The sequence below is a fragment of the Macrotis lagotis genome, chromosome 2 (assembly GCF_037893015.1).
Source record: "Macrotis lagotis isolate mMagLag1 chromosome 2, bilby.v1.9.chrom.fasta, whole genome shotgun sequence".
In the NCBI taxonomy this organism is placed as follows: Eukaryota; Metazoa; Chordata; class Mammalia; order Peramelemorphia; family Peramelidae; genus Macrotis; species Macrotis lagotis.
The window spans coordinates 211,900,860-211,913,119 of record NC_133659.1 but is presented as its reverse complement, the minus strand read 5'-3'; the positions used below and the strand labels follow the sequence as shown (position 1 = coordinate 211,913,119).

Sequence of the window (12,260 nt, the reverse complement as noted above, 5' to 3'; positions counted from 1 at the left end):
CTGAAATCTTCCTTGTCATCATTTCTTTGCACTACAATAGCATTAAATCATCTAGTTATGATTATTAACACTAATAACAATAACACATTCATAAGGAATTTAAGGTTTTCAAAGTAATTTATATATTTATGCTAGGAGTTTGCCCCTAGCCAAGTAATCCCCCCCATCAATGACATTCCCAGAAAATGAGATAAAACAAATAAAATCACAGTAAATTAACCATATAATCAATAATCATTGATTAAGAAATTGCTATATGTCTGGAACTATGCTAAAGGCTAGAAATGTAAAGAAAAAATGAAAATATTCCCTTACAATTGGAAATTACATTCTAATGGAGAAGAAAACATGTACCTGAATGAGTTTATATGTATGGTAAATATCAAGTAGCCTTCTAAGTGAAAGCAGTGGAAGCTGTGGACCCTGAAGTACACCTTGTGCAGAATGATAGATTCTGAGTTGAGGAAATAGTCCCAGAAGGTATGTTATCTACACATCACTATATTAAATCCATACAGAAACCCAGCAACCCAGCAACCCAGGAATGACATTATTTCCATTTTGCAGCTGAGGAAATTTCCATTTTGCAGATGACAAAATTGAGGTACAAAGATGTCAAATGACTTCACTCAATTAGTCAATAATTGATGACAGATTTAAATGCAGGATTTTCTGTTTCAAAGTCAACTGGTCATTATTCTAAGCCAATATTTCCTGTCCTTTGTTCTCAAAGAAGACCATGACATCAGGGAGGTGACAAACATATGAACTGGGTTTGAGTGAGGGGGTGCTGTCACCAGTCCCACTTCTTCCTCCAGAATCATCTGGATCCAGTGCCCAGATATGGGTCAGGACAATTGGAGATGGCACTGGATGCAAGACAATCAGGGTTAAGTGACTTGCCCAAGGTCACGCAGCTAGAATGTGTCGAGTGTCTTAAGTTGGATTTGAACCCAGGTCCTCTTCACTCTAAGCCCAGTGCTCTATCTACTGTATCACCTAGCTGTAATTTATTTTAAGCTTTATTTCCTCTGAATACAAGTACATTGCAATTTATCCCCTTCTTTTACAGAGAGTCCAATTAACTTATTAAGTCACCAAGGTATTCTTGGGGTTAGTGGGAGAAGAAAACTGCAGCTGTGAGGAAGGATTCAATGGATTTTCATTTTCATTGACTTTAGACTCTAGAGGAGGAAATGAGTTGGCTTAAGTATTCTTTAGTGATCCAAGTAATACAAATATACAGAGAATAACTGTGTATGAGTCTTTTGTGTACATGTCCTATCTTCCTTCCCCCTATAGATTGGAAGCTCCTTGAGTTCAAGTTTGGAGCCACTGATATTTTTATAAAGTGCTATGTATAACAGGGACTTAGCATATGTATACTTTTATTTTAATTAAACTAAATTAGAATAAAAGTGAGGAATTCCTGGAAGGAGAAATGTTAGAAGATCTTGAGTCAGGGCCAGCTTGCCAGTTGTGCCAACTAAAGTTTTTACTGGTTTATTCCCAAAGTTGCCAGCCTTGGTTTTGAAGAAATTAGCAAGTTTTTAAGATAAGGGTAGAGTGTGGAAAAAGGTAGATCAGTCACTAGAAAGTAAATAATCAGATTGAACTGAGAGGTAGAGCACTCAATCTGATTGTCCTATGTTATTTCTGGGAAGTTTCCAAGGAAGTGTCAATGAAGAGGGAAAATGGGTAAATATAATTCTCTGGATTTTGTGGTTCTAACAGGCAGGGGAGGTTATAGGGAAATAAGCTGTTATAAACTTTTAGCTGAATTGCAGCAGCTCAGGTATATTAGTTCTGCCCTATGTGGGCAATTCCTCTAGATTTCAAGACCCTTCTCCAGGCTCTCATCAGATTTCCTCCTTTCACTGGGAGGGCATTGCAAATGCTTCAGAGACTTACTGCTGCTGTTGCTGCTACCACTGCTATGAGAGGGTTGGGCAGGAGTAGGACAATTAGATAAGAGATTCAGAACTACAAGAGAACTGAGAGGTCATTTAGTCTAATCTTCTTATTTTATAAATAAGGAAGCTGAGACCCACCCAGAGAGGTTAACTGATATCATTTAGTGCCTGAACTGAGCAAACATTTCTCCTATCAAAGGGACTCCAACAGGAAAGCTAGATTAAAATTATTTTTGCTGCTGATTCCTATGCAAGCTTGGATGAGTTTTCTTTAATAAATGGACCACAAATATCAAAGATTAATAATACTTTTAAAGGTGTCGGTGAAACACATGCTTGCTAAATTAGCTTACCTCCTTTTCTAACTTCTAGCATGCTCCCTCCTCCCTCATCCAGATTTATAGAATAATAAATCTTTGCAAAAAAGGAGAAATGAAATATTTAAGAAACACACATTCATACATAAATGTCTGGGTGTGTGATGTATAGAGACAATGTTCATCAGTTCTCTTGAGAAAGCATTATTATGGAGAATACAGTTAAGGTGTTACTAGTGAATAGTTTATAATAGTTATTCTGAGGTATCTGAAAAATTTTTTATTTGAGCACAAATGCTTCGTTATTTTGCTTTCTTGGATTCTCAGTATGTTCTAATATCCATATCTTACATTGCCCTTCAGTCATAATAGATAGGAGTATTTGAGAAGATTCACAGCCTTGCTAGCATTTGGGAAAAATAATAGAGAAACCAAGAAAGCTAAAAAGTCTTCATGTACATTTTAATCTTAGGACTTGTAGAATTTGAGAATATTCAAGTATCTGCTGAGTATAACTTTCCTCTCTTTTCTTTAAAAAGCCGGAAGTAGGTATGTCTGTGTTTTGAGTGCTTAGCATCAGATATTTTCAACTTTTTTTTTTGGACTATGAATTCCTTTGGCACACTGGTAATTATTCCAATGCTCTTTTCAAAATGTCTTTAATTATATAAAACAAAATTTATATGATTTTAAAGTAACTGATTATAAAATGTTATAAAAATAGCAAAACAGCAAGAAATAATCCCTAGTCTCATATATCTGTTTAATCAAAACTTCAAACTTTTATGACAGGAGAATGAATTCCTTGCCCTAGCACCCACTTTTTGTTGCTTCAGGTTACTATTTTTTTTTTTAGGTTTTTTTGCAAGGCAATGGGGTTAAGTGGCTTGCCCAAGGCCACACAGCTAGGTAATTATTAAATGTCTGAGGCCAGATATTTCAGGTTGCTATTGAATGAATTTGCTATGCTCCCTTCTGGCTCAGCTCTGTTACAATTAACTGCTTTTTTAGAGAAAAATGGCCACTAAAAGACTGACCACAAGGTGATGAAATTTGGGGACTATCAGGAACTCATGCTAATCTTTTCATGAGAGAGAGAAGTATCTTATCTACATTAGAAAGGAGATTTCACACAGCTAAGCATCATGAATTTGTATTGATACATCATAGATTTCAGGAATGATGGATGTTCCTCCTAAAGTTTTCTTCTTGCTAGTTTTCTTCTAGGGGCCTTTGAACACAATAGTGGGTAGTGGTGTAGTACAAAAGTGATTAAATCACAGATCTTACCCTTAAGAAGTTTATAGGCCAGCAGAGAAATTAAAAGTTATACAAGGCAGGATATAATAAGAAAAATGGGTGAATATTCCAAGATTTCAGAGAGAAAAGGAATCCCTCCTAGTTGGAGGGACTACATTATTAACTGGACCCAAAAGAATAAGTAAGATTCTTATCAGGTACAAGTACAAAGAGACTATACATGGTAGCATACACCCGTGATTCCTGCTACTAACAGTGGTTGAGTCTAATTGATTACATAGAATTCAGGAGACTGAGCTATGGTAGGTTAAGTAAAGAAGATTCATGTGACTAAATCAGGAGAGATAAATTTTATTTATTCAGCTTTTGGTTTTGTCCCAATATGAGTTTCAGAAAGAACAACTGTATCTTGATTATTCTTTGAGATTTGTCACTGTCCAGAACATTTCCTTAATTAAATTCTAGGTATCAATATTAGTGGAGTGAGAACAGTTCAACAGTTCTGAGACTTGGTGCAACTGGTCCTCTTCTTTCTCTATGTCTATGAAGATGAATTCACCAACTATATTTTCAAGCCTAATTTCTCTTGTGAGTTCCATATCAATAGATGTAATCATTAACAATACATCTTACACTGGATGTCCTCCCAACACCTCAAATTCCACATTATCAAAAACTGAGCTTAATATTCAACACTCTAAATGTATTCTTCCTTCCTATTTCATCTTTTTTTTGTCTTTGGTCTACTAATGTTAATGTGTTTGGGTTTTTTCTTTTGTCCTTCATTTTTGAAGATCATGGCATCAGGGAGGTGATGCCATGACAAGCACATAAATTGGCTTTGAGTGAGGGGGTGCTATACTAAGTCACCAGCCTCACTTTCTCCTCCAGAACCATCTGGTCCAGTGGTTGGAGATGGCCTTGGATGTGAGACAATCAGGGTTAAGTGACTTGCCCAAGGTCATATAGCTAGGAGAAATCAAATGTCTAAGACCAGAGTCAAATTACAGTCATGACTCCAAGACCAGTGTTCTATCCACTGCTCTACCTAGCTATCCTTCTTTTGTCTACTGTATTCATAGTAGAGGTGCTAGTCTTGAATTTTGTCCTCTTCCCTTACTTTCCTAGACAATTATCAATTCCCATTGATCTTGCCTCCATAGCTTTCACATTTATTGTTTTCTTTCTATTCCCATTGACAGTAATGCCCTCAATAACACATCCCAACCTGCCCTAAACCATTTCAAGGTCTTGTCTCCATCAGAAAAAAATTTTCTCAAGCATGGATCTGTCCATGTCTCTCTTATTTTCTTTTTTTAATGGATTTTATTTATTCATTTTTATTATAGAAATATTTTATTTGTTTTCCAATTATATACAATAGTAATTTCTGTCTATCATTTTTGGTAAGGTTTTGAATTTTATTCTTTCCCCCCTTCCTTTAGTCTCCCATCTCCCCCCCTCACAGAAGGCAATTTGATAATCTTCAAATCGTTTCCATGCTATATATTGATCAAAATCGAATGTATTGAGAGGGCAAAAACATATTATTGAGGAAAAAATAAAATATTAGAGATATTAAAATTATGTATACATAAGAACTTTTTAAAAATATTGGAGGCGGCTAGGTGGCATAGTGGATAAAGCACCGGCCCTGGAGTCAGTAGTACCTGGGTTCAAATCCAGACTCAGACACTTAATAATTACCTAGCTGTGTGGCCTTGGGCAAGCCACTTAACCCCTTTTGCCTTGCAAAAACCTAAAAAAAAAATTGAAGGAAATAGTTTGACCTTTGTTAAACTCCACAATTTTTTTCTGGGTACAGATGATATTCTTCATCATAGATACCCTAAAATTGTCTGATTGTTGCACTGATGGAATGAGCAAATCCATTAAGGTTGATCATCACCCTCTTGTTGCTGTTAGGGTGTGCAATATTCTTCTGGTTCTACTCCTCTTGCTCAGCATCAATGCATGCATGTCTTTCCAGGCTTTTCTGAAATCCTATCCATCCTGGTTTCTATTTGAACAATTTTGTTCTATAACATACATATACTACAATTCGTTGAGCCATTCCCCAACTGATGGAGAAACCCTTGATTTTCAATTCTTTGCCACCACAGACAGTGCTGCTATGAATACTTTTGTGTCTCTCTTATTTTCAAAAAAATGGGAAGCTATGACAGAGTCTCCTATAATTTGGCAGCCTCTTAGGTTTCCAATTTCAGGTTACATTCCTCCCCTTTATATGCAATATACTCTAGGCAACTCAGAAGACTCTTGCCTCCCTTAAAAATGACCCTTCAAAATCTCTATTTATTTGGTCAGGCTCAGCTTTGTGCCTAGAACACATTCCCTTACTTTTTTTTAACTTAGTAAATTCCTACCCATTTTATAAAACTCAACTAAAATTTAGCCTCCTGTATAGTTTTCTTTTTTTTTTCAGGCCAGACACTCTTCTTCAGTTTTCACTTAGCACTTTGTTTTTCACCTTCCTAATGATTTTATTTTAAACATGATTGTATTTATATTTTAACCCTTTATTAGATTTTATGTTCCATGAAGGCGGTGACTATTTTACCCAAGATTTGTATCTTGGTAGTATCTACCAAACTGTTCTACATGCAGTTGGTACATAATAAATGTTAGCTGATTGATTGATTTATTAAACTTGTCTGACTTATTAGTAGAGTAGAATGAGACAATGTCAGGATCGGGGGGGGGGGGAAGGGGAGGAATGTCTAATGCGGTAATATAGAATGGCAGAGTGTTTGACAACCAGAACACAGCTGAAAGGTCTAATCTTAGAAAGGAGGAGGGTGATTCTTTTTTTTTTTTTTTTGCCTGAGACAAGGATGATGAATTGGAGAGTGAAGGAGAGGCACAGAAGAAAAGAAGGAACTCATTTCTGATAGCTTCACTGTCAGTATAATAGGCTATAAACCTATCTCTTAAACCGAAGAGGTCAAAGATAAGGTTTGGAATTTGAAGAGTAGGGAAAAAAATGTGGGAACAGCCACCACATGGAATGGGATAATGTTGTAACAGAGATGAGTAAAAGGACTGACAAGTGATGAAAGCACAGAAGAGGTTAGTTTCCATTGTTTTGTTATAGACTAGAGCAATACTCTGGTCTACTTATTACTTTATCTAGCTAGAATCATTGAAACGATTGACTATAAAGTTTTAACTGGGGTAGGAGATAAGTGAAGCCATGACATGATTGATGAACTGGATGAAGGAGAAATATTTGAGGTTGAAAAAAGGCTCAAATGCAGGTTTAGAAGTAGTAAAGGGGGGCGGCTAGGTGGCACAATGGATGGAGCACCAGCCCTGGAGTCAGGAGTACCTGGGTTCAAGTCCGGTCTCAGACACTTAATAATTACCTAGCTGTGTGGCCTTTGGGCAAGTCACTTAATCCCATTGCCTTGCAAAAAAAAAAAAACAACTAAAAAAAAGTAGCAAAGGAAGAGGAGAAATAAAACTTAGTAAATATATATTTAACAGGCACCTACTCTTGGTGCTAAGCTCTTGTGATTCAAATAGGAAAAAGAAAATTGCTACTTTTTCTCAAGGAGGTCACAATTAATGAGGAACACAATACATAAAAAGAAAATGAAAACGAGGCAGAGGAAGGAGACATCCGGTTTTAGGACATGATGGACAAGACCAAAGATTTGAGGAGGCCTGTGTGCCCTCTTTAAGTGGAAGCTTGGGGAAGAGCTCTTTGATCCATCCCCTCAGGGATCAGGTATATTGATAAGGATGATGCAATTCTGCTGAATGATGGAGTTCCTGATAATTCATAGAGCATGGGTAGTGTATGACCAAGAAAGAAAGAAGGGAAATAAGTGTCCTGGTATTGAAGTTTAGGGTTTGGGATGTTGGAATTTTATCATTCTGAGAAAGGTGACATTTAAGGTGTGGTCATAACAAGTGGAGCTTCGAAGTAGAGTCCATTGCATAGCTGGAGACACTGCATTTAAGGCAGTCAAGGAACTGTAAAAACAGATTCATCACCATAAATGTTAGGCAGGTTGAGAATTATTCTAATTAAAGATGTGAGAAGCCAAGTAAAGAAGTCTTTATGAAAGGTGGAAGGATTTCAATCAGGTCAGAAAACCGTGACACTCTCCAGCTTGATAAACTACAATAGTTCTTTTAGTTCCAGGATCAAACATGAAGATTTCTGAATGATACTGAAAGCACCTCACAACTTGACTCCAAACTTCTTTGCTAGATTTAATGCATATTATTCAACAAACATTATCTAGCCAAACCAGCCTTTCTATTCCTCACATATAACCCTATATCACCTATCTCTGTATCCTCACACAAGACTGAAGTGTCCTCTGTCTTCCTGTATACCTCTTAAAACTCAATTGTGGGGGTAGCTAGGTGACACAGTGAATAGAGCACTGGTCCTGGACTCAGGAGGACCTGAGTTCAAATCCAGCCTCAGATACTTAAGAATTGTCTAGCAGTGTGACCTTGGGCAAGTCACTTAACCCCACTGCCTAAAATAAAAAAAATCTCAATCATTGCCTCCTCCAAGAAGCTTTACTTTGTCCCCCCAAATGTTAATACCTCCCCTGAATATAACATATTTACCTAGAAAATTTGCATAAGCTTTCAAGCTCACAAGCAAGGATTGATTAAATTATTGTTTTTTAACTCCATCATCTAGAATATAATACAGTGATTGGCACATGGTAAAGAAATGATTTTTGATTTATTTTTTAAATGATTAATATGATACATTTTAACAACTGATAATATATTATCATAAAATTTACATAGTGATTTAGACTTATTATTTCACTTGAGTTTCACAATAAGGTTACGTGCTGTAATTATCCCCAGTTTAAAGATGAGAAAATTAGGACTCATTATGGTTAAGTGACTTGTCAGTGTCAAAAATAAGTAAGAATTTGAGATAGAATTTGAACCCAGGTCTTTCTGGCTCCAGTTCATTTTTCAATAGCTCCATTAAATGAACTCACCCTGAAATTGTTGATGGAGCTGAAATCACTATCTTAGATACATGATTAGGCTGTCCTTGACAATTACAGAAGACCAAACAAATCTTTATTCCCATATCAAATCTTATACCCTTAATCAAGAGAGAGAGAGAGAGAGAGAGAGAGAGAGAGAGAGAGAGAGAGAGAGAGAGATTTCTAGAAAATGGTTTTATAATGTTTTTAGAAGGCATGATTTCCTTGAATTTCTGTCTGTGTCTTCTGACTGTATTTGGTTTCAGTTTGCAAATGTTCAGGTAATGTGAAGGACATGAACTATCACAATATTTTTAAAGGGATTTAAATGTATTTTGCATTCTAATTAAATTAAGTGTACTTCTATCATATTTTTTCACCTTATTTTTGTTTTGAACTTGTATTTATTCCCTGACACCTTACATACAATAGTCACTATTATTCTCTAGTCTTGGGAGGAAAAGCAAGAGAAGTGGGCATTAAGTAGAAGGAAGAGGGATTGATCTTTATTTCCATACTTCTTACTAAACTTGTTTTTGTATCAGAATCTTGAGGCTAACAAATTCAACTCTAATTTATTTTAACATCTCTTTAACCTGTTTAATCTTTTCCTGAAACCATTTCTCCCTTATTAAATCATGGACAGATTCCAGAATCTAGATAATCTCTCTTTTTAGTCTGCCTTCTTGACTTTACAGTCATCCTATGATAATTAAGCAGAAAGACCTAGAATCCAAATTTTTCTCTGAAATTTACTAGCTCTGGTGAGATCATTTAATATCTTTCCATGCCCCTTTTAATAGATAAGTAAACTGAGGCTCAAAGAAGTATATTTGATTTCCCATAGTTTCACAGCTATTAAGGATCAGTTTAGTTTAAGTATTCAGGATAGCATTTCAGGACTAAGTAAATTTTAATGTTGAGGCTAGTATCAAAATTATCTGAACTTCCAAAATCTTTTGCCTAGAAATATATGTTAGACTGTAACGTCATAATTAAGGTATGAGCACTAGGTTCTTGACACAGAGTGCTAATATTTAGAGGATATAAACAATACCAATCCCAGATGTTCTTCTTCCTCTTGTTCCCATATCCTAATTTCTTTCTTGGTAATGACCTTTCTACCCATTTCTTCTTAAGAAACCAAACTATATAACATTAATTATAATTGTTAAATCATGTAAAATATATTTCCATTATAGTTATTTGTGAAAAAAGAAGCAAAAAAAGGCAAAGTGAGAAAATTATGATTTAATTTGCACTTCAGCTAAAGAATATTATATTCTGGTGCAATCTTTTATTTTAACTTTTATATCTTTCTGTTTCAAGTGTTTCTCTTATTCATAGTATATTGTTGTTATCTAATTTGTCTCTTTCTTTTGGTTTTATGAGTTCATTCCATTCCCATTAAGAGTTATAATTATTAACTATGTATTTTACTCCATTTCATTTTTTCTCTGTTCCATTATATTTCCTCTTTCTTTAAATCCCTTTCCTTCTTTAAAGTCTGCTTTACTTTCCTTAAACTATTCACCCTTCTATTCTCTCCCTGCCTTTCTTTCCTATTTTTCTTTGGATTAAAATAGATTTCTATACGCAGCTGAGAGTATCTGTATGTGTATCACATATGTTTTTTCCTTCTCTTTGAACCAATTCTGTTTAGAGTGCCCTCCCATATTACATTCCATTGTAAAAATTCTTCCTTGTATGCCTCTTTATTTTTAGTTTTTTTTATTAATTATTTCAATTATTTGTAGTTTTCAACATTCATTTTTGTATGGTTTTGCTCCTTCCCACATTTCCCTTTGCCCACTCTAAGATAGGAAGTAATCTGATATAAGTTATACATATATGCCTCTTTTCCCATTTTACCTTTCCCATCTACTTTCACCAAAAGCATCATTTTTTTCTTCCCCCCTTCACTTTTTGCAGGACATCTTTCCAACATAATTGCCTCACACCCATGACATCTATCTATGTAAAGTGCTTAATAATGGCAAATTTCTTAGAAATTAGATGAGTCATCTTTCATATTGCAGTGTATAATAGGATTAACTTTATTGTTCCCCTTACGATTTCTCTTTCACATTTACCTTTTTATGTTTCTCAAGTGTTGTGTTTGAATGTGAAAATTTCTATTTAATTTTTTATCTAGCTATTGTCTTTTCAACAGGAATGTTTTAAAATCCTATATTTCATTAAGTATCCATTTTTCCCCTGAAGTTGTTTCTCAGTTTTGCTGAGTAAGTTATTCTTGGTTGAATGGCTGGCTCCTTTGTCTCCTGAAATATCATATACTGAGTCTTCTAGTTCTCGAATGTAAAATCAATAAATCTCGTATGATTCTGAATGTGACTCCTTATGTTTACATTGCCATCAGTGTCAGTTGTACCCAGTGCAACAATGATTTCCCTATAATCTCTTTCTGACCAATTGTCCAATTTACTTACTTTCTCTGGGCTGAGCTCCTCAAACTTCTATTGATGCTGCTGTAGCTATTGCTGCCAACACATTTTTATGCTCTGTGCAAATCTGTGCAAATGATTAGGGATGAAAATACACAAAAGTGAAAAACAATCTGAGAGAAACAAAAATAACATTAAAAGAATACATGATATCCATGTAAGTAGAGGCCATTATCTAGAAAATATGATATAGACAACTTAAGATACATGGATGCCCAAGAATAATATAAGAATTTAAAAAGCTTTTTCACCATAATGCAAGAAATAATTAAATAAATCTGTCCAAAACTTTTGAACACATAATAAATCACAAAATCAAAAGAATATATACCTTTCCTTTTTTTAAGGGCAAACAAATAAACATCAGTATCCAAATATATAGTAAAAAAGTACCATTTCAAACCCCTAAGTGCATCAGGATTAAATTCAACAATTTCCATTAACAAATAGAAAATTATGCAAATGACAAAGAAAAAAGCTTTAAAATATAATGAAATAGAATTTGAATAAAACAATACTATTCTTTAACCTCCATAAACAGACTATTATGCAACTGGGGCCAATTCTGTCCTCTCAGAAGCTACTTGGAGAAGAGATTTAGACTTGTGAAATCTAAATCCCTCACTGTGGATGGGATTTGAAATAGAATGTGATAAGAATCTGTATTAATTTTTCCAAAAACTAAAGGAGTTCAAGACGCAACAAAAATTGGCATACCCTAAAAACCTGAACCTAATCAAAAACACAAGAATATAACAGAAACATAAGAAAGATAAATAAAACAGTTAATTATATTTATTTATCCAAGGAAAGAATAATTAAATAAATTGCCCCATCTCTTAAGACCATCAAAATAGGAAAAAGGAAAAGAAAAAAAATTGACAAAGATGATCCTTATTGCTAAAAAAAATGACAAAAGATTTAATCTCTTAAATAAAAAATGGTATAAAAATCAAAGTTGAATTTAGAGAATGAGGAGAAACAATGATAAAGAAAAGAAGCAGGTATGAAAAACTGAAATAGGAACAACCTTTCTAGATTAATCAATTTGTCTGTGTGTTATTAATAATACAGTATTGTAGGGTACATAAAAGTGGTAAAGGTTTGTAGAAGTTGTAAAAAGGAATTTGCTTGGCAAATAGGAAAGAAAATACCATTAAGACAGGAGAGGTTAGAAATCATTTGGGACACTGGCGAATTTTGCATTGAGACAGTGCTTCTATGCTCATTTTACTCATGAATTGATTGATGCTTTTAAGAGTGAAATACAATCATAAAGGGGAAAAGGGATGGGAAAGTGAAGAGACAGGA

General features: G+C 34.6%; 2 long non-coding RNA genes across 5 annotated transcripts in view; one reads left to right on the top strand and one right to left on the bottom strand.

Moving 5' to 3' along the window:
* Positions 1-12,260, bottom strand: part of LOC141514148 (uncharacterized) — a 240,844-nt gene that overhangs the window by 94,997 nt on the left and 133,587 nt on the right. For 3 of the 4 annotated variants that reach the window (XR_012475954.1, XR_012475956.1, XR_012475955.1), the window contains one exon: positions 10,935-11,016. The exons of the other annotated variant lie outside the window; for it this stretch is intronic. This is a non-coding gene — a long non-coding RNA (uncharacterized LOC141514148). The remainder of the gene's footprint in view (positions 1-10,934; positions 11,017-12,260) is intronic. 4 annotated transcript variants of the gene reach the window in all.
* Positions 1-12,260, top strand: part of LOC141514149 (uncharacterized) — a 134,854-nt gene that overhangs the window by 74,758 nt on the left and 47,836 nt on the right. The gene's annotated exons all lie outside the window — the stretch shown is intronic.